This window comes from Equus przewalskii, chromosome 8, assembly GCF_037783145.1.
Source record: "Equus przewalskii isolate Varuska chromosome 8, EquPr2, whole genome shotgun sequence".
NCBI lineage: Eukaryota > Metazoa > Chordata > Mammalia > Perissodactyla > Equidae > Equus > Equus przewalskii.
Genome location: NC_091838.1, coordinates 40,981,896 through 41,005,310, shown reverse-complemented (window position 1 = coordinate 41,005,310; position 23,415 = coordinate 40,981,896). Strand labels below are relative to the sequence as shown.

The 23,415-nt window shown below is 40.7% G+C and overlaps 2 long non-coding RNA genes across 3 annotated transcripts in view; both read left to right on the top strand.

Annotated features, from left to right (window-relative positions):
* LOC103560682 (uncharacterized) overlaps nucleotides 1-23,415 on the top strand; it is an 82,369-nt gene that overhangs the window by 22,515 nt on the left and 36,439 nt on the right. The window lies entirely within an intron of this gene.
* Nucleotides 7,746-17,363, top strand: LOC139085077 (uncharacterized). The gene is made up of 3 exons (XR_011543104.1): nucleotides 7,746-7,852; nucleotides 13,795-13,874; nucleotides 15,084-17,363. It is a non-coding gene; the product is annotated as an uncharacterized lncRNA (long non-coding RNA).

Sequence of the window (23,415 nt, the reverse complement as noted above, 5' to 3'; positions counted from 1 at the left end):
CTTGTCCTAACTTGTGAGATCTTGAGCTATTTAAGTGATTTAAAGACACTGATCGTCAGTTTCCTTACCTGTACTATAGAGACCATAATCTGTACGCTGTACCGCTGTTGTAGGAATTAGCAATGCTATATGCATAAAGTGTTTGTCCCTGGCCTGACACATAGTAAGTGCTCAATACGTGTAGGGGCTGTTGCAATCGTCACCATCATTATTATCCTCATCAGTGTATTAGACGGTAAGAAAGCACTGGAGATTCCTAAACACAGGAGTGGCCAAGCAGAGGTGCTGTTTTAGGAAGACCTGTCCAGCAGCAGAATGCAGTCTGGATTGCTTAGGGCAATACTAGAGGCAAAGGGGACTATAAGAGTCTCCTCAGGTTACTGGGATGTGAAAGCTGGGGCTAGAGTCAAGTGGGAGGACCTGGAATGGCGAGGAAAGAGCAAACTCTTTGATGGAAGAGATGGCAGAGCTCGCAGAAGCTTGGAAGTGAAGCATCAAGGAGAGAAAAGAGTCCAAAACAACACCAAGTAAGAGAGATGAGGAGTAGGATGGGAGCATCATGTGGTGGACTAACAATAAAGGAGGAGAGCTCATTGCCTGGGGAGTGCAAATTCCACAGGGAAGCGACTACTGTCAGTTCTGGGCATGTTGGTTTGAGGTGATGATAAGACACTAAAGCAAGACAAAACCATTTCGCTTCCATACATGGGGTGAGTGGGAACTGATACCAGGGAAAGTGGGCAAAAAACAGAGTCCTTGAGAGAGAGAGCAAAGCAAGAGTAGATATGGGTTGAATGAACTAGCAACAGTACTCCGTACAAAGAACTCTCCTTGTGTGAAGCTGGTAACAGAAAAAGAATGCGCTTCTTTTGCTGTGGAGGCAGCCACAGAGACCCAGGAACCACGAGACTCTTCATGGCCATCCTTTGCTTATGTCCAATGGATACTCCCGCACTGGGCAAAGAGCCAAGTGGTCAGCGCTCGTGGCAGAAGGAGGGAAGGCAGTGCCATGCAAGGTCGCGGGTTTCCACTGTTGTGGAGCTCTGATCCTTTGTCCACATATGCCTCCTGTGTCAGTTAATAGAACATAAAGATAATGTAACAGATCCGAGTGCTAGGATGCTGACATTCAGCCTATATTCTACTGGAAATTCCCTAACACTTCTAGGTCGCCTGCACGCTATTCAGAACGTTTTTCTTGAAAGTGTTAATGTGGGTCCCCAATATTTTAACTGTGACTCATTATTTTTAAAAACTAAAATGGAATTCATTTGATTTAATAATGGTCAAAAGTTTTATTCTTCTTAGCTGTTTTTTTAAAAAAATCTTATTTCCACAAAAATTACCTAATGCAAGAGTTATTCTCAGTGTGAAAGATTTCTTTTGATTTTGAATTATGTCTGATTATTTCTATGTAAATCTCAGTGTTGATCGTTTCTCCAGGGAATGAGAGCACCAGAATGTGGGTACATTTATTATTTGAGTGAAATGCCATGCATCAATCATTGAATCCTTGATATGCTTCCATCTTATTGCTATTCTGAGTTCAAGCACATTGTAAATGAAAGTTTTTAAATTTTATACAAGCAATACAATGTCTCCAAAAGTGGCTTCTGGGTGGGAAGGGAGGTGGAAGGAGGAGATTTTATTCTTGCTTTTGTTGCTGGGCTGTACAGATGCCCAATGCCAACTTGAGAGTTTGTAAGTGCAAACAGATAGCAAGCCTGAAACCTGAAATGTTCACACCGTCAGATTTTCTGTCTGGCACACGTTGCGTTATCCTGAGCAGGGAGCCCTGGCGAAATAGAGCAGCAACCATACAGAGGAATGTTTTGATTTTTATTATAGAATCCACATAAAATTTAAGATTTACTGAAGGTGCTCCTTTTAGATGCTCCCATTTCCCCCAGCATTCTCTAACATAAAAACACTGTGGTATGTTTACTTAGCTCCTCTTCCATTAAATTGTCAGTTCTATGAGGAAGAAACCACATCTGCCTGGTTCACCATTCTATCCCCTGGACAGTTCCCGTGTTACCTCGTACTCTACATGCAGTACATTTTTGAATATCTAAATCCATGAATGACAGCAACAAACTGGTTCATTCGACTAGTTACATGAAATGTGAAGGCATATTTCTTGATTATGTCAATACAATCTTTTATGCCACCTTTTGTTTCATCTTAGAATCATATAAACGTAGTTATAAAGGCCTTTCATTTAGTGCAGTGGTTTTCGACTTTAGATGCACATTGGGACCATCGGGGAGCTTTGTGAAGTACTGATGCCTGAGTCCCAGTCCCAGAGCCTCTGAGGCCTTTGGTCTGGGATGGGGCCCAAGCACTGGAAGACTTCAGAGCTCCTCAGGTGATTCTAGTGTGCCGACAAAGTTGAGAAGCACTGATATTGCAACCTCTTACAGATAAAGAAGTAAAGGCCCAGAGAGATTAACCGACTTGCCGCATGTCACACAGCTGGTTAGCGGCAGAAGACAGAAACCCAGGTGCTCTGGCTCTCAGACCAGAGTCCTTCCCACTATTCCTGTGTTTTTCAATCTTGACTCATTCACAAACTACTTTATTATTCAATGTTTTCCTTTAAAATGACTCCCTTTTTAGCATTTGACTTATTTGTTTTAAAACAAAACTTTATATCATTTGATAACTGGAAAATCTGTTTCACTTGCTATACATAGATGACAACTAAACATAAAAATAATGAAATAAAACCTTACTAAGTTTTAGCTAGATAAAATTGCCTGCTGAAGACTCTCGGCCTGAAACTTCTCTCCTTAAAAAGAAAAGTAAGTGGAAGAGAGGAAGAAACATGTAACTCTCATTAAGTTGAGGCTTTCTCCTTAACAAAAGGATTGAAAGAGAACTGAAACAGAGGGACTTTCCGAGTATATGAGTCAGATAATAAATTATGGAAGAATTCACTAATTCTTTTATTGGCTCATAAATTCTGTGTCCACAGAGCACCATTGATAATGGCCTCGAATGCATGGCGGCCTCATCACACACTCTGTAAAAAGCCATGCCGCATGCTTAACTGGAGGCACGATTGTTTCACTGCTTTCTTTGCGATGGCTGTCTAATGAGAATGGTTAAAGATCCAAACACATTAAGGGTAGAATTTTGGCATAAGAAGAATTGTCTACAATGGAGAAGAAAAGAAAAACACAGATCTTTCTTTGATACACAAAAAAGGAAAAACTCACTAAGCACTTCTCTAATTGAGTTTAAGCTCTTTACAAATGATTAAGTTATCAAGTTCTGATGCTGATTACAAACCAATACACATTCACTAAGTGCTCTTTCCAGGCAGAAAAAGCAAAAACACTGGGTGGGATGAAAATAGAAGATAAGAAGGGGCTGAAAGACCCTGCTGGGACTCAGCTAAGTCGAATTCAATTAGCCCACATTTCCTAACACAAATTTTTATTTTCTGACACAAAAGTTATCTTAGTGGACATACCTCAGTGGCATGGACTAGTGATGTAGGACAAATCATGTGGAACACAAGCCTGATGCATTATTCTCCAAGCATTATTCCATAACGAGAAAACGTTTGCTGGAACAATCCTTATACTTTCCATAACACACAAACTTATTGGCACTTGTTCGGTTTCTTTTTGGGGGGCTGAAAATATCTTTGTCTACCTTGTGCTGTTTAAAAGTTGTCTAATCAATGTTGGCCTAATGCTCATGTCATTCCTGCAAAAAGCCAGCTGAGATCCTTGGCTCTCTCAGGGGCAAGTTAAAATACAGCCCCCTTCCTTTCAACACGTTGGCTAGGAAATCTACCCTGCCAGGAACTAAAAGGCTTTAATTTTATGAATCATCAAAGCCTTTTCTTATACATGATGTGGAATAACCTTTTCTTCTCAGAAGATCTGATCCAACAGCCTCCCAGACCCCAGGATGTCATCAAATGGCATGTGCATGGTGTGCCAGAAGAACAAAGGGGAAAACTATTCACAGCTGAACTGCACATTGCATAACACCCTGTATTAGAAAATCGCGACCCATAAAACGCTCACCTACTTTGTGTAGTTTAAATAAAGCAGAATGGTGTTCCTTTTTAAAGGACTGCTTTACAGTGATCTTCCTGTCAGAATTCCAATTATTCTATGACTCAGTGGGTATATGTCTAGCTTTTTTTAAATTCTTTTTTTGGGTAAGAATGTGAAGAAGTTTTTATGAGCAGTTTGTAAAGGAAGTTTATGTAATAATGATGAGCTGCATCAAATACAAATATATTTTATTTCATTATTTGAAATATAATATTTAAAAATAGTATTTTAGAAATTGAGTCTTACCTATAAAAATGATAAACATTTTCTTTGGTGCATTTGAAAACAAAGTAATTCACTGCTCCTTAGGAATTAACTGATATTTATGGCAGGATTGAGAGTATTCAATATTCACCTCTCTCAGGCCTTTGGACTAAGATTTCCATAGAAGAGGAAGAATCAAGCTGAAATTTTTTATATGTGAGAGATTCACTTTTCCTAATTTTCACAAAACTTAAGCATAGGCACTTTCTATTTCATCTGTTGCAGAGACTGGCCAGCTGCTCGATACACCCACCACCACCTTCTCCTGACACACAGCTAGACTACATTTCCCAGCCCCTTATGCAGATTAGCATGACCTTGTAACTAATTCTGGCCAATGGAATGGGTACATAAGATGCACTCACCTTCAGGACGTGCCCATAGAAACTCTCTCTGATCCCTCTGGATGGCAAGGATCCAGGTGAGGATGCTGAGGCCAGGTCACAAGATGAATGGCCACATGCCCATCATAAATATCCATAACACTGAACTTTGAGTAAATGAGGAATAAACTTTCATTGTGTTAAATCACTGAGATTTTAGAGTTTTCCACTTTTGTGTTAAATCACTGAGATTTTAGAGTTTTTTCATTTTTGTTGTTGTTTTTAACAGTAACTACTAATACATCACCCATTGTCCTTTCTTATCTCCTTTGGTCTTCTTCTGCTTTCCTCTTTCCCTTCCTCTTACTATCTTTTTTTCTTTATCATATGATTAGGTCTTCCTGATTTAATAACCAAACCAAATTGCTTTTATTAGATTTAGGATTAGGGCCTTAACAGTGTTGAAATAATAAACAGGCTCAATTTAACTAGGAGAAAAAGTTGAATCAATTCAACTTTTAAAAAAGCTTACATGTTAAATATCTAGGGTAATTCTTATTAAACTACTTTTTGAGTAAATGGGTAACATTATTCTAGTTTAGAGATCACATAACAGTCTCATTGTAACTGGGACAAATGTGGTTATCTCAGTGCTAATGACCCAGCAGATGCGTACACGACAACCATCTTCTGATGAGGAAAACCAATGTGTATGGACTTGGAAATAGATATTAGTCTAAGCTCTCAACCAACTTTCTTCCTATGAATGGCACTGTGGCTCCCAGTGGTCAAGAATGGACATTCTAACAGTATCAGGCATCTGTAAGAGCAGGCTAGCAAAAGGGAACCCTTGTACACTGTTGGTGGGAATGTAAATTGACGCAGCCACTGTGGAAAACAGTATGGAGGTTCTTCAAAAAATTAAAAATAGAACTACCATATGTTCCAGCAATTCCACTTCTGAGTATTTTTCTGAAGAAAATGAAAATGTTAATTTGAAAATATCCATGCACCACTATGTTCCTTGCAGCATTATCTACAACAGCCAAAATACGGAAGTAACCTAAGTGTTCACTGGTAGATGAATGGATAAAGAAGATGTGGTATGTATACACAATGGAATATTAATCATAAAAAAGAATGAAATCTTGCCATTTGCAACAACATGGACCTAGAGGGTATTATGCTAAGTGAAATAAGTCAGAGAAATACAAATACCATATTATTTCACTTATATGTAGAATGTGAAAAACAGAACGAATGAACAAACAAGACAAAAGAGAAGCAAACTCATAGATACAAAGAAGATACACTAGTACACAAACTCACAGATACATAAATACACTGGTGGTTGCCAGAGGGGAACCAGCGGAGAGATAGGCAAAATAGGTGAAGGGGATTAAGGGGTGCAAACTTCCAGTTATGAAACAAAGAAGACATGATGATGTAACGTACAGCATAGAGACCATAGTCAATAATATTATAATAACTTTATATGGTGACAGATGGTTGCTAGACTTGTTGTGGTGATCATTTTGTAATGTATATAAATATCAAATCACTATGATGCGCACCTGAAATTAATATGGTATTGTATGTCAATTACACTTCAATAAAATAAATAAATTTTAAAAAAAAGAACAAGCCAGAAAAAATATTAGTAGTGCATATGACTGGGTGAGGAGGCTTCTAAAAGAATGAGAGTTTCAAAGTGGCTCTAAAAAAAATCCAAAATAAAAATTCCATCTGATCTTGTGTAAGCTGCTTTCTTTCACTCTCAATATGGCAATTAACCCTTCACTTTCTCTTCTTGCTCCAAGTTGGTGATTCTCAAACTGAGCTCAGTGAAGCCCAAATTGAGTTTCTGCATAAGCATTTATTTTTGTGTGTAAGTGGGGATGATTCCTTTGCTTTAAAGAGTTACAAACCATTTCTTTATACATCTTACCTGGACATCACATCTGCTCTCATAGTTTTAGTAACAGAAATACCCAAAAATGTCCAAATCTGAATCTACAGAACACCTCTTTTCTGAGCCTTCTACTCATAATGCCGCTCACACTTCATCATCTCCACTTGCTGAGTGCCTCAGAGCCACCTCTTCACAATATTCCTGAAATAGAATGCACGATCCTGCCTACCCTTCTTCCTACATTAATGACATCACCATCCACCTGACTCAACAGAAAACTCTGAATCATTCGGATCCCCTTTCCCTTCCCTCCCCACTTCCACTCAGTCATTTGGTCCAGTTTGTAAATTGTGCTAATTATCCATTAAATATGTCCTTCCTCTCCCTCCTCATTGCCACTGCCTTAGTGTAGGGCCTTGTCATCCTCTTTCATCTGGATTATCAGAGTAGTCCCCAGTGGCTCTCATATCATTCTGCCCCTAGCTCATTGATTTTTCTGAAATACAGCAGAAATCAGAGTAGTTAATATTTACTTTTATCTTGGTAGTTAACAAATTGCTTTCATGTACATTATCATATTTAAGTATCACCGCATTCCAGCAAGAAGACATCGTTGATCTTAATTTAGAACAGGAATTTGAAGCCGTAGAAAATTGTCTTGATCAGGTGTCCTCAAAAAGTCATAGAGCTGTGTTTGAACCCGAAAGCTAAAAAGTTTATGCTGGTGACGTTAACCACCCTACCAAAAACACATCAGTCCTTGGCTTTCAGACCTTCGATTCCTCCCGACTACCTACAAGAGAAAGTCCAGACCTTCTAGCACGTTGAAAAAGGCTCACTATAATTGTGCCCCAGGGAGCTTTAGTAGTCGATAGTGGTAGTTAATTTAGTAGTTAACATTCCAGCTCTGGAGTGAGAACCCAAATTCTAGTGTAAGAGAAACTCATTAAATGTTTGTAAATTGAACAAAGCGTTATTTCCCAAACAAGTCAGACTGATCTTTGGGGCTACTGCCCTGTAAAAATTGTGGGCTGGGCACACAAGAGGGAAGAAACCTCTAATCACTCCTTTTTGGGGCTCAAGTCTTATGACTGAATCTTATGATTTATGACTAAGGGTGGAAGGGAGAGGGTTATGACTGACAGGGCCACTTTCCTTTATCCTTGCCCCAGCTTCACTATGGGACAAACCAGAGTGAATTGAGCATCTCAAATTCTGAGCCAGAGGTTTGAGAAAGAAGAATCTGGATGGAGTAAGCGAGTGGAGCAAAGGTTGAGGTAAAATGCTTGAAGAGAGTTGAGGCAGGTGTTATAGGGTGGCGGGGCGGGCTCTGAGTGGGCAGGTTCTGGGAACGCCAGATGACTGGGGTGGAAAAGGAAAGCGTTCTCTTGCGCTACCTTCTTGTATCTAGGTGTATGTGCACCAGATAGCTCTTTCTACTCATAGAATCTGCTTGTCGCTCTTCTAAATGGTTAGGACACACTTAAAAGTTTACAGTAGAAAATAATCAAAAGGTCCAAGAATGGAAGATGGGTAGAGAAAGTTTTTACAGAAGACTATTGTAGGGGAGGAAAAATAATCTTCCCTTTAGCCTTCCAAGTTCTTAGCTGAGAGGCCTGTAAAAAAAGACAGATTGACAAGAGAAAAACAAATAGAAGTTTATTAACACTAACATCTCATGTATGCATGGGAGATACCCAGGGAAAAATGAGTAATTCCCCACGGTGGCTTAGAATTCAGGTTTAAATACCATCTTAATAGGGAAGAGGAGGGAGGGTGTAGAGCTCTTAGGGGAGATGTTTAGGAAAGGTAAATGGGCCCTTAAAAGAGTAGATGAGAGGTGTGGTAGTTTGCGACAAAGTTTGTCTGGGGTGGCACTGACTTCTAGTCTCCTGGCCTGAGATAAGAGTCAGTCCTCCCGGGCTGGTGAAACTCGGGGAAAGGGATCTGTGACAACTGTGTTCTTTTTGAGGCTCTGTCTTTAGGCAGATGAGAGGAGTGCAGAGAAAGCCTCTCTCTGAATTTACTGTTTTTCAAGTACCTACAGTTCAAAATAATCAATATACCAAAGCAGCATATTTTGGGGTGGCCTGTCCTGAACTCCTACCGTCATGTTTTGGGGTGGCATATTCTGCTACGCTTCACTATTTACTAATGTGAAATGATATCCACAATATATAGTTGAGTGAAAAAAGCAGGTTACAAAAAAAAGTGTGCACAGTCGTCTCAACACATAAATGGTGTATACTGTATATATATATATTGCCACAAAGACAGAAAAAAATATAGAATGGTACACTTTAAGGTGTTAATAGAATTCTAGGCACTGAGGTTAGATACAGCAGCAAATAAAACAGACAAGGCTCCTACTCATGAAGGGTGTATTCTCGTGGAGAAATACATAATATTAAAAAATAAACTAACAAATAAATATAAAATATGTGCCATATACTGTTATCAGTACTGGGGATACAATTTCATGAACAAGATAGTAGATAGGGCTGCCGTCCTGACAGAAGTCTCAGTTCTTCGGTGGAGGCAGACAGGAAAGGTTAAGTCAATACCAGGATCAATGGTATGAAAGGGGAAGTGAGGATGCTGTGGGGATGTAGGAAAGGGACACTTGACCTGATCATGGGAGAGCAGGGAAGGCTTCCTGAGGAAGGAAGTCCAAGCTGACAGCCGAAAGATGAGGTGGGAGTTTGGCAGTTGAAATAAGGAGAGCTTTGCAGAAAGAGGCCATAACAGGTTTGAAGGCTCAAGGAGGAGGAAAGGCGGGAGAACAGACAGACATACTGGTTGAATGACCAACAGATTCATTCCAAGAACTTAGTCTGGAGTCTCTGGGGCTTAGGGTTTGAGTGTGGATGGAGCAATGAGAAGAGAAGAAGCTGAAAAGTAAATAAGGGCAGACAGTGAAACCATATTAAGGAGTGTTTGGACTTGACCTTGAGTGACCTCTCAAAGTTCATCACGAGCAATTCAAGGGATCAGTAAATGGGGTTAGCCCTAGTGTTTACCTCTTTAGGAAGAAACCATTTAAAAAAATAATGATATCTAAAATCATTTTCTGAAGAATATTTAATCACATGGAAATATGCTTATTTTGTGTAGTTTTTTTAAAAAAAGCAGGCTACAAAAGAAAGTATGTAGCATATAATCCAATTATGGAAGAAAGTGTAATATGATATATATTATTTAAAGTGTAAAGAAAAATGTCTAGGGGATTATGCTAATTCAAAAATGCAATTTGTGGTTATCTCCGGTGATGGAATTATAGATATTTTTGTTTTCTTTTCTTCGTGCTTTCCTGTATTGTTCAAAATTTCTACAATGAATATATATTATTTTTATGATCAGAAAAACGATTTAAATGCCTAAGAAGTGTGATTTAGAGACAGAGAGCCGTGCCCTAAGAATCGGGAGTCACCAAGCATTCTAATGATATGAAACAGATATAGGCAACTATTCGGTGGGAAAAAACCCAGACTCAACACTGAGGGCTGAATAGGACTCAAGTGCCCATGGGTTTTATTCACATTTTTTCTATAACAATTTGAATTGTAATCTGAGCAGCACTAAAGGAAGCTCTGCCCATCTTTTGACAATACAACACAAATTTCCCTATTGGCAATAAGTTTCACCTGTACAACTAATACATATGCACATATTTTTGCATGTTTAAGCATACTATTTACATGTGATTTAAACCCATAAGTCATGCTTATACGAATTCTGAGCACACTGGTTGCACTGGACAAGCAAGGTGAACAACTTGAATTATATCCTGTCTCTATTAAACTATTATCAGATCGGCGGTGGGTGTCCTGAGGAGGCTTTAATCCCAGCTCTCCACTGAGGGGCTTGCCAGAGACTTTGGGCCAACCACACAACTGCTTAGGGCCTCAGTTTTCTGATCCACAAATGAGGGGGGTAAGCTACTATTGCTAGGCCCACTAAAGTCTGTGATTTGGGGATTTCTTTCTCCCCGTGGTAAAACTTGACAATATTCTAAGAAGATAATGAAGCCCGAACATTCTTTGAATACAAATAATCATTATTCTACAAGTTTTACAGAAAAGGCACAATTACTACTTTAAAAAGCAACACAGGGGCCAGGCCGGCGGCACAGCAGTTAAGTTCACATGTTCCGCTTCGGTGGCCGGGGTTGGCCAGTTCGGATCCAGGGTGCGGACATGGCACCACTTGGCAAGCCACGGTGTGGTAGGTGTCCCACATATAAAGTAGAGGAAGATGGGCGTGGATGTTAGCTCAGGGCCAGTCTTTCTCAGCAAAAAGGAGAGGATTGGCAGCAGATGTTAGCTCAGGGCTAATCTTCCTCAAAAAAAAAAAAAGAGGAAAATAAAAAGCAATACAGGGGACAGCCCCGTGGCTGAGTGGTGAAGTTTGCATGCTCCACTTCAGAGGCTCAGGGTTTCTCATGTTCGGATCCTGGGTGCCGACATGGCACCACTCATCAGGCCATGCTGAGGTGGCACCCCACGTAGCACAATCAGAGGCACTCACAACTAGAATATACAACTATGTACTGGGGGGCTTTGGGGAGAAGAAGGAAAAAAAAAAAGAAAAAGAAGACTGGCAACAGATGTTAGCTCAGGTGCCAATCTTTAAAACAAATTCAAAAAAAAAGAAAGTTTGGGCTCTGGTGGGACCAAAAAAAAAAAAAAGGAAAAACAAATACTGAATCTGCTTTTACATTCTGGAAGGTAGAAGAGACAAGGCTGATCTTTTCTTCGAGAAATATCTGGTGGGGGCTTTTGGTTATAAAAGGTGGACTCTGCAAGGCACATGCTGCATAGAGAGTTTGAGAATCAGCACTGGCAGAAGGAGAAAGGTTTAGGAACCCTGGGGACTCCAAGAAGAGGAAAGTGGGCGATGATCAGGGTAGAGAGGAAAGCAGGTCCCAGTAGCACACAGCAGCCAGGACCTGGAAGGACAGACAGCAATGTCCATTCCCCATAGTGCAGAGTCGGCGGAAAGACTGAGAACAGGAGGTCTGATATTCAACGTGGCGTTGTTTTCCTATCTGGGGTATGGTGTAGCCCCTCCTCTGTTATTCCAGAACTTCAACAAAAGCTTAAAACATAGTTGACTAGTGTTCATAGTGCTTTGGGGAATGAAGGAAGAGGGGTGGGATCCCCATGGGGTGAAGCGAGAACTGCAGGTGCAGGAGGCGAAACGAGAAGGAGGATTCGGGCAGAACCAAAGTGAGAGGCGACTTCGAGAACAGAAGCTACCGTGCCTCCCCCATACTCTGGTCCTCTGCTGTGACACGTCCCCCACACAAGTGAGCACATGCACGTGCGTCAGCGTGTGCACACACCACACACACAAGCACGCACACACTCGTGCACACCCTGCCAGGAATCCTCAGAAATACTGGAAGGAGGCAGGACTTCTCATGATATATGGGTCAAGAGCTGGAAACTCTTTTCTTCAGAATTTTATATGACAGGGTACTCTCAGAAGATTGGAAGATTGGTTAATGGCTTTCATTCAAATGTATAATTCTTAGAGAACATATTCTTGTTATATTAGTAAAATGTAACCTCAGTCAGCTCAATTTTTTTTCTTTAAAAGACAGTGGCAATTTCCACTGGAAATTGGAAATCACTCCTCCAATTGTTGGCAAAATTTTCATCAAGCTTGGCTTCTAGTTTGAACTCTTGCTTAGTCAGCTGAGCTCAATTCACACCTTGCAATCACAAGCGCTCCTTAACCTGGCTGGCCGTTCCTTCAGCCCCAAGGACCTCTGTCTCCCTTGGGTTTTTCCTGGGATCCTTTCACTTCATAAGGCCCAAGCAAGTGCCTCATCAACAACCCACTGACACGGGCCAGCTCCCCTCACGTGTCTTTGGGGTTTTTCATTTAAATGATTGAGTTTTGGCATTAGATGCTGCACATACTCCCCGATTTGGAGTGTGTAAAACTAGGAACACTTAACATGTGACTATAACACAGTAAATATACAAGATGAGGCTTGGATCTCAAGGGTCTGTTTTTATCCTGATTTTACTCTGCTAGCTTCCATGACCACTACAAGCTAAAGGAAGCTCCAAACCCTCTGTTTGCACTCTTACTTCTGTCACTTGTAAAGACAAAGTTTAAAGTATGAGACCATGAAACCATTCTGTGAGCCAGGCTTTCTTTGGTTATTCATGAAAATATGTGAGCAAATACCTTTTTTTTGAAAAAAAAAAGATTGTCACCTGAGCCAACAACTGTTGCCAATCTTGTTTTTTTCCTGCTTTTTCTTCCCAAATTGCCCCAGTACATAGTTGCATATGCTTTTTAGTTGTGGGTTTTTCTGGTTGTGGCATGTGGGACGCCGCCTCAGCATGGCCTGATGAGTGGTTCCATGTCTGAGCCCAGCATCCAAACTGGGTGAAACCCTGGGCCACCAAGGTGAAGCCCGTGAACTTAACCACTCGGCCACGGGGCCAGCCCCAGCAAATGCCTTTTATGTGTAATGATTATAAGTGTAACAAGATGGAAAAAAAATTCTGTTAGCAACTGGTACTGGAATTCCTCCAAGGGAGAACTTGCCTCCCTTAGGAAAATGCCTTTCCTGCCTGGGGTAAACGCTGGGTCTACAGAGGAGGAATTTGGCTTGTTATTCTGCAGGGACTTCCCGTGTGAGTCTAGGAGGGAGGAGGAGAGGAAGGAAGGGAGGAGGAGAGGGACACAGTGAGAGCAGAGATGTTGGGGGCTGTGCCATGATTGGGGCCCCTAGAATCTTCAGAAAATTACAGAATGCTTGGTGTGATTGCATTTCTTATGGAAACCGTGGAGGGATGGAAGAGCCAACCAGCTAGTGCCTATGCAATCAGACGGAGGAGAAGCTCCTGGCTGCATTTGAGGGATATGTCAGCATGCTCAGAGAGACAGAGGAATAGACCTAGTGAACAGCAGGTGAGGCAGTGCAGTGAGCATGAGTACTCAGGAAGTGAACTGGGGTGGTTAACGAAATGATGCACAGACGTAGAACACATAAAGGAAATCTCATGATTTTCAGGGCAGACTTGAGTTAGAGAGCTTTAAGAAGGCAGCTTGTCCTCTCCAGCAGGAACATAAGATCCAAATCCTTATAGGAAAAAGAGAAATGTGCCTATTGTCTCTTCTTAAATGGAGTGCAGACATATCTGGAAACTGCATCATAAAGTGGACTGCTACAAAATCAAGCCTATTTTCCCTCTAGGAAAATTATTGTAACCGAGTAGCATCCTGACGAAGAACTCAAGAACATAACCAACTGACATGTCATAAAAGCAAAGATAAGTATAAACTTATATAATCACTTAAAACTATAAATTTATTTTTAAGTTCTATAAAACAGGCATAAATGTAATATACACATAATTTTTTTTAAAGGTTAGCACCTGAGCTAACATCTGTTGCTAATCTTCTTTTTCTTCTTCTTCTTCTCCCCGAAGACCCCCAGTACCTAGTTGTATATTCTAGTTGTGAGTGCCTCTGGCTCTGCTATGTGCGATGCCGCCTCAGCATGGCCTGATGAGCGGTGCCATGTCCGCGCCCAGGATTCGAACCGGCAAAACCCTGGGCCACTGAAGCAGAGTGTGCAAACTTAACCACTCGGCCATGGGGGCGGCCCTACACATAATTTTATAAGAGACTCCAATATGCTAAAAGTGTATAGTTGTAAAAATAACTAGTGTAACAAATTTGACATGAAATCTGTTAATTATAATAAAAATTAAACAATAATATTTTGTTTGCCTTCTTAGCACTTAAATGTAGTTTTATGGGATAAGAGTAACCCTTAAAGTGGCTATTCAAGAAAGTTTGAGCTAATGCCTTCTCTTCTCTTGTTAAATGTCCCTGAATTAAGCAATGCTGCTGGAAGTCAGTCTAATTAATGAAAAGTTCCCTAAGTGGGGCTCGCCCCAGGGTCAGTGGTTAAAGTTCTCGCGCTCTGCTTAGACAGCCTGGGGTTTGCAGGTTCAGATCCAGGTGCGGACCTACGCCACTCAACAGCCATGCTGTGGCAGTGTCCTACACACATATTAGAGGAAGGCTGACACAGATGTTAGCTCAGGGCTAATCTTCCTCAAGCAAAAAAAAAAAAAAAAAAAGAGGATTAGCAACGGATGTTAGCTCAGGGAGAATCTTCCTCACACACACACAAAATTTCCTTAAGGATCTTTTGCTGCTCACTTGTTTGTTAGTCTTGTTGAGGGTGATGATGATAATGATGGCATCTTCTCAGAAAACACCAGATAGCATATTTAGAAGCAAGCAGAGAGGAAGATACAAGAGGAGGATTCTCCACTGTGTCATTGAATATTGATTAGGCTGCTGATGGTTACATGAGTTCTTAAGCGGGAGGACATTCTGGAGGGGATCAGGTGAAATTAGTTCATACTATGGTGTAATTAATGTGGAATGACTGGGAAGTAGTTGTTTAGGGGTATTTTATCAGTCAGGATTGCATTAGGCTGCATGTAACAGATATCTGTCTACAAATAGGGGTTTAGAGTTCCCAGTAACAAGAAGTGGAAGCAGCCTTCGACTGACACAAATGCTCATGATAGCCATCAAGGACCCAGTCTTCTGTACGTTCCTGCTCTGCCTCCTCATGCTTGAGCTCAAGATGACTTCTATGCCTCCAGGCATCATGACCACATTCCAGGCAGGAAGAGACGGAGAGCAAAAAGTGTCTGCCAGCTAAGTTTATCCCTTGTTATGAGGAAATCAGTAGTCTTTTCAGAAGCCCCTTCTAATGGACTTCTGCTCACCTCTCAGTGGCTACCATGAAACATATCCACCTACACAATGGAAACTGAGCACATTCCATCCCAAATGTAACTAGTGTTCCATAGTAAAGAAGGGGAGAACGGATATTGCATAGGCAAGCAGCAATGTTCTTCCACAGGTTGATTTATTTGGGGGTAGTAATTCAGGGCTTTGTGGTGGTATGCACCATATTACAGGTCATGTTCAAATGTCAAGGTCATTAACATTTTTTGACATACATTGACTGAGTTTAAACTGATGTACTTCTTACAAATCCTGCCTGCCTGCCCTCTCAAGGTTATTTTCCATTATTTAAAAACATCTATAACTAAATTTGAGATTAAATGATTTGTCCAAGGACGAGTGGGCTCAATCTGAACCTTAATTATCTTCATCCAGCATTTTACCTGTAGAAAGTTATCAACTGTGGATCATGGAGTTAAAGATAGAAGAGGCCCTAGAGATCGTCGCAACTAAAAATGATGGAGCAAAAGCCCAGAAAGCAGAACCGATTTAGCCAAGGTCCAGCTCCCAATGGAGATAGCACTAAAACCCAAACCTGCTGACTTTCAGTCTACTATACTTTCTACTACTTTCACAAATCTGCCTATTAATTATATATCTAACCTTGAACTCATTTCTTTCATGAGGAAGAAGAAATGAGTCACAGAGCTTTCACTCAATCTCCATCCATTTCTTTCCTAAACCACTTCTTATTTATAGGGCTCCTCAGGACAACCCTAATTACAGGGCTTGTTACGTTATGGACTTAGATACATATATCATGGAATGAATTATATTTCCAAAAATGGTGGAATTATATAAATAAGAGCCTGTTATGATCCACTTAGTCTCTGACCCTTGAGTTTATTCTGTGTGCAAAGCAATTAGCTTTAAGTATTCTTCACTATTTTAGTTGTCAAGCCTTACCATCTAGGAGGCCAAATCGACACCCTCCTTTGATATCGTGATTTTGTCTGGGAAGGCTTTATGTGCACACCCAAGTGGCAGACCGGGAAAGGACTTGGAATGCATGGGGTCCATCCTTTCCCCTAAGGCAGATGAGCCTTCTCTGCATCCCAGACTCATTGCTGTAAGGCATCTGTAGGAAGACCTGAATGACAAAGAGCCATAATTATTTAGGCAGCTCTAAATTATCTGAAAGTTCTTCCCTTTTTGGAGCTGAAAACCACTGTTTCATAGCTTCCATTCACTGATTCTAGTTCAGTCCGTGGGAATTTTATGGATGTTAACTCCATCTTCCATGGAACAAATATTTGAAGAAAGCCATCATGGTCTTGGTTAACCTTTTTTCAGTTCCTTCTGTTACTCTTCCTGGGGCATCTCTAGATCCTTCATCATCCTGATCACCGCCCTCCAAATAAAATCCAATTTATTGAGGCTCCTTAGAACCAGGTACATTCAGAACTAGACACAATACCATAGATAAGATGTAAGTGGCACACAATAAGGCCATTTCTTCCTTTATTTTGGATACTCAATAAAAGTGGCCTTAAATTGCATTAACAACCTCATCCCAGTGTTGTTCCATATAGAGCTTCTTGGTCAGTTGAAGCTATTACAGTAGTCCCCCCTTATCTGCAGTTTTGGTTTCTGTGGTTGCAGTTACCCTCTGTCAACCATGGTCCAAAAATATCAAATGGAAAATAACAGAAGCAAACAGTTCATAAGCTTTAAATTTCACGCTGTTCTGAATTGTGTGACAAAGTCTTTCACTGTCCCACCCGGGACTCCCTTTGTCCAGTGTACCTATGCTGTACACGCACTCCCCACCCATCAGTCACTTAGTTACTTAGTAGTCATCTTGGTTATCAGATTGACTGTTGCCGTGTCGCAGTGCTTGTGTTCAAGTAACCCTTATTGTACTTGATAACGGCCCCAAAATGCAAGAGTGGTGATGCTGGCAATTTGGATCTGCCAAAGAGAAGCCATAAAATGCTTTTTTTAAGTGAAAGGGTGAAAGTTCTCTACTTAGTAAGGAAAGAAAAAAAATCATATGCTGAGGTTGTTAAGATCTACAGTAACTTTTATTAGTATTACGCTATAATTGTTCTATTTTATTATTAGTTGTGAAATCTCTTACTGTGTCTAATTTATAAATTAAACTTTATCACAGGTATGTATGTATAGGAAAAAACATAGAATATATAGGGCTCAGTACTATTTGAGGTGTCAGGCATCCACTTGAGTCTTGGAACGTGCCCCTTTGCAGATGAAAGGGAACTACTGTACTCTTTCTGGAGCACTGTTGTTTGGCTTGGTCTCCTCCTCTGGACTACCCTATCGACACTTACCTCGGGTATACCACAGATGCATTCTAATAAGGAAGCATGTCACATTAATTTGTTTTGTGGTTGTCAAAATACTAATTCAGTCACTATTCAGGACTACATCCATTGTGCACTTACCTATTCCAGGCACTGTGCTCACAACTTTACATCTATTATCTCCTTCAATCCTTACAGCAATCCCCTTGAGACAGATATTATCCAGTTTACAATGAAGAACAGGCTCACAGAGGCGGAAGAGTCTGCCTATGATCACACACACAGGATAGAGAGAAGTGGAGAATTCAGGTCCAGGTCTCTCAGAATTCAAAGCTTTTGCTCTTAGCCGCAATTCCACTCTGCCTCTTTGTCCTAAGCTCACAGAAAACCAAACATGGGGATTTGATGAGTACTCTTCCTGCAACTTTATAATAACCATGGAGAGCGGACAGAACAAGAGAAATGGGTTTGGAGTTCTGGGTTGGTTAGTATCTGGGACAGATACTCTGGTGCACAAAATATCATAACCTTTTACCCTCTGGGGGTTAGAGCTAAAGTGGTCTAGTAAATTCCAGAAGTGTCACTGGAAATGTCAATTTAGCGAGTCTCCCTGGCAGCTGGCATTGCTGTGCTTGTCTGATACAAGGCAGCTAGAAAGGATACATGGAATGACACACAAATATTTATTAAAATACTGGGAATCAAAGTGCCATGGAAGTACTAGCTACAAACATTTTTAAGATACTGGACATCAAAGTGCCGTGCAAATACTGCTACAACTATTTCCAATCAGAGCTGGCTTGAGAAAAGTTCAATAGTAACATAAGGGGAAAAAGCTCTATGATTTATTTTAAAACTACTTTTTAAAAAGCTTTGGTTTGCTAACAGCTGTTTTTTTCTGCTGCATCAGTTCTGTCCCTTAGCTCCTCACAATGAGGGTGGCTACAAAAGAAAATTGCCAATGTGAAAACACGATCAGAATAACAGCCAACTCCCAGCAAGGAGTGGACCTTCCCCAGACAGGATTGGGGCACTGGCTTTGGCTTTGTGTTCTGAGGTTGGTCTTTCCTTCTAGACAATGATCCTTTGAAACTCTGTGTAATGATGGCTTTGAGGTTCCAGAAAATGAGAAATGTTCAGTGGGCAGAACCACACCTAGCTAGGTAAGACAAAACAAAATTTGGCTCTGGTTGCTGCAATGGGGAAGGTCAAAATCATGAATTAGATGGAATTGACACTTAGTTTTTTCTTGTTTTGACACTATATGCTTGACTCTAAGCAAATCCTTTTTTTTTTTTTTTTTTTTTAAAGATTTTATTTTTTTTCCTTTTTCTCCCCAAAGCCCCCCGGTACATAGTTGTGTATTCTTCGTTGTGGGTTCTTCTAGTTGTGGCAGGTGGGACGCTGCCTCAGCGTGGTCTGACGAGCAGTGCCATGTCCGCGCCCAGGATTCGAACTAACGAAACACTGGGCCGCCTGCAGCGGAGCGCGCGAACTTAACCACTCGGCCACGGGGCCAGCCCCCAAATCCTTTTTTTTACTGTTGGTCAGTTCTGTCAAATGGTCAGTGCAGAGCTGCTGTAAACAAAGTTGCTCCCACCACATATTGTCCCTTTTATCTGGGAGTGTTTGCCCTCATTCCCACTTCGTCATCTTGGCTGACTTTTGCTCATCCTTTACATCTCAGCTAAAATAGTCCTTCCATGAGCCTTTCCAGACTACCCAAACTATTTTAGGTATTTTATGTTTTGTGTTTTTGTATCCTGTGGGTTTTCTTTTTAGTGCTTTTGATAGGCAGAATAATGCCTCCCTTCCCCCCGCAAAAGATATCCACATCCTAATCCCCAGAATCTGCAAATATGTTACCTTACATGGTAGAAAGGACTTTGAAGGTATGATTAAGCTAAGGATCTTGAGATGGGGATTATCCAGTGGACCCAATGCAATCACAGGAGTCCTCATAGGTGAAATAGGGAGGCAAGAGATTCAGAGCCCGAGAGAGATTTGAAGATGCTACACTGCTGGCCTTGGAGAAAGAGGAAGGGGCCAGGAGCCAAGGAATGCAGGTGGCCTCCAGAAGCTGGAAAAGGCAGGAAAGTGAAGTCTCCACCAGAGCCTTCAGAAGGAGCACCACAGCCCTGCTGACAACTTTATTTTAGCCTGGTGAGACCCATTTCAGATTTCTGATGTCCAGAACTGTAAGATAATAAATTTATGTTGCTTTATGCCACTAAACTGTGGTAATTTGTTACAGCAGCTATAGGAAACTATTTATTACATTTGTATTTATTTGTTGTTCTGTCTTTTCTGTTCAACCACAAGCTCCATAAAGATAGAGGCCTCCACATCCTTAGCATCTAGCACAGTACCTGGCATTTGTAAGCACTGATAAATATTTGCAAATTGATTATGCTCCATAGAAGCAAGGAGTAATGGCATCATGAGATCTTGCCCACCAGCTCCTCGCTGTAATAGACAATAACCCCAACCAGAGTACTCATTCATTCTTTCAAACATTTACTCTTATGTCCACATGCAATGCTGGACACTTGGCATCACAGTGATGAGTGTGGTCTTTCCTTTAATGATGAGTATTGAATAAGTGGCGCCACTGGCTACCCAGGAGCTTCTTTTTCTTACACAGTTGTGCCAAGTGTCCAAAAATTGATTGTGGTGATTGTGGGATGAAAAAACACAAATCCTCGGTGGAAAATCTTGTTTGTATTTGCTCTGTCATTTGTCAAAAACAAAAACTGGATTTATAATCGGAAGATGTGTATAAGAAAGTTGTTTGTAAGTTCAAATAGTTCCCGGGACGTTGTTTGAGTAAGCAGCAGTTCAAAACAATTTTGACCACTGTCTGTAAATTTCACCATTCTCTCTCAAAGGAAGAGAAACAGGTACAAGTTAAGGGTCAGCAGACTGGTGGAGACCAGATCCGGGGGCAGTCCATAGCTCTCTCTCAGGTCAAGACCGTATGTGATTGTTTTTCTGTTTTTCTGCTTCCGTCAAGTAAAAGAATAAATATAAGAGATTCAGACTAGAAAATTGATAGCATAATAGTACTAAAAAGTACAAATACTGTGCAAACAAAATATAGGGGGAAAACACACACACGTGTATATAATTATACATGTGGAAAAACATCTCATAATCTTGCTTAATAGGGAGGCTCACTCAAAATAAAAACAACTCTAAGAACGTAAGAGAAGACAGTGGGCTTCATGGTCTGTGAAACCATATTGCCTTTTGGTGAAGGTTTAAAGTTGCCACACCAAAATATATAACATACAGTATTAGCATACAATATAGTTCTATTACATAATATCGTATATTGCATTATGATATATTGTATATCATGGTACATAAGGAAAATGTCACATAGAGTCCCACTGGGGAAGATTGCATTTGTAAAAGATGTATTACATACTTTGGATAATAGTTTGATTTTTTTAAAAATGATTTTAATGTAAATGTGTATTTTGTTAAAATGGGGGGAGGGGGTTCCATAATCATTAGATAATCTGCTTTTTTTTGTTTTTGGAAGCATGACCTCTTTTGTGACCCTCTCCCTAGGAGGTAGATGAAAGTATATTTCTATTTTTAGTATTTCCCAAACCTGAGCTGAAAAACCTCAGCACTACATACAGAGTAGTGCACTTTATCATCTGAGCTACCCAATGCTCTGGGGCAGTAAGAGGAGGGACAGGAGAAGTGAGGCGTGGCGACAAGGTAGCGAAGTGAGGGGAGAGGGAGCACAGTGTCCTCAGGCTCTGCAGTCCTGTGAGCAAACTGCTCTGAGGAAAACCTTCCGAAGAGCTCAGTGTGCGCTCTACTGCCATCTGCTGTCACCCATGGCTTCAGCCAAACAGAGAGCAAAGATGTCAAGTTTTCATGTCTTTAAGATACTTACAAAATAGTCCAGTCGAAAGTTAGATTAAGACTAATCTCTTCACTTTATGTAATAAACGTAGTATGAAATTCATTTGCTCCACATCTTTATCATCTCTTCGTATTTTAAGTTTTTTGATTTTAGCTGTTTGGGTGGTTTTGTAGTGAGTGGTATCTCTTGATTTCATTTTGCATTCTCATGATGGCTAAGGTTGAGAACTTTTCATATGTGCTTGTTGGTGATTTGGAAACCTTCTTTTAAGAGATGCACACTTTAGTCTTTTGCCCACTTTTCTATTGGGTTGTCTGTCTTTTCCTTATTGATTTGATGAGTTCTTTATTCTGGGTGAAAGGGCTTTGTCCGATATATGAATATTTTTCCTCATATTGAGGTTTGCCTTCTCATTCTTATAACGTTATCTTTTGGTGACCAGATTTCCTAATTTTGATGTAAATTGCAAATTTACATTTATATTTAATCTAAATCTACATAAGTGTAAATTTCACGTAAACTGTAAAGTCCAACTTACCAATGTTTTTCTTTATGGTTAGTCTGTTTGGGGTTTTGTTTAAGAAATCTTGGCCTACACCAAAGTCATGAAGAAATTCTCCTATGTTCTAGAAGTTTTATCATTTAACCTTTCACATTTACATCTACCATTTATCTGAAATTGATTTTTGTGTAAGTAGGGGTAAAGATTCAGTTTTTTTGATTGTGATATTCAATTGACCACTGAAAAACCATCCTTTCTTCACTGCACTACATGCCAACCTTGTCCTAAATCAAGTGACTATATACCTGTGGATCTGTTTCTAGTCTCTATTCACTAGTCTTTGTTCCACTGATCATTGTTTATCCTTGGGCCACAGCCATGTATTTCTCCTGTAATAATAATTATAATACAAGCAAAGCTATTTTCTGAAGCCCCCGGATTGCTTTATGTTGGGTGGTTTGTCTCCTGCTACTTCTTACACTCCCAGCCATGTAACAGTATCTTAATGCAGGCTCTAGTAAGACTAATCTGAGTCTCCCTTTCAGAATTAAACATTAATAGGACTTACTACCACTACACTACATAGCTGACATGTATTTACCATGTGCAAACACTGTACAAACATTAACTCATTTAATCTTTCCAAGAACTCTGTGAGGGAGATACTATTATTCCCTTTTAGAGATGAGGAAATTTAGTCACAAGGAGGTAAGCAACTTGCCCCAAATTACCCAGGTAGTAAGTGGTGGAGTCAGGACTTGAATACGAGCGGTCTGGCTCTAGAGTCTGTGCTTTCATCCACTACCCTTTGCTGTCTCTTTTATAGTCAGTGTATTTTCTTGTGAACCATGACGTGCAGCCAAGCACTAGTGGGTGGGAGTACCAGTCTCCTAGTCCACAGACCATCAATTATTCCAGAGCAATTTCACTGCAGACCATCCCCTCTTGGCCCTCTGTCCATTCACTCACTCTTTGGGGTACTGAAGATTCATTTGAAGGTAAGCTGGTAAACTTAGCTTGGTTAAACTCTCCATACACTGGCTCGATGTAAAAACCCTTAATGACATGGCTCTTGTTTTCCTTTCTAATCTCATCTCCCTCCAAAACCTCCAAAAGTACTGTTCTGTGTTCTTTCATGATGGTCAGTCAGGTGTGGCTACAAGAGGAGACAAAGGAGAGGCTCAGGAAAACAAGGTTTGTTACAGTCACAGGTTCTAGAAACAGGAGGAATGCCACACTCAACAGGCACCACAAGCCATGCAGAGCCACATGGGGAAGCACCAGTGTTGGTCAGGAGGCAGAAGGACAGGTGCAAGGAGAGAGCCTAGGCCAGGCCTTTGTTAGTTCCTGCATTTCTGCAGGAAAGGCAAGGCAGAGCAGGGCAAACAGTTT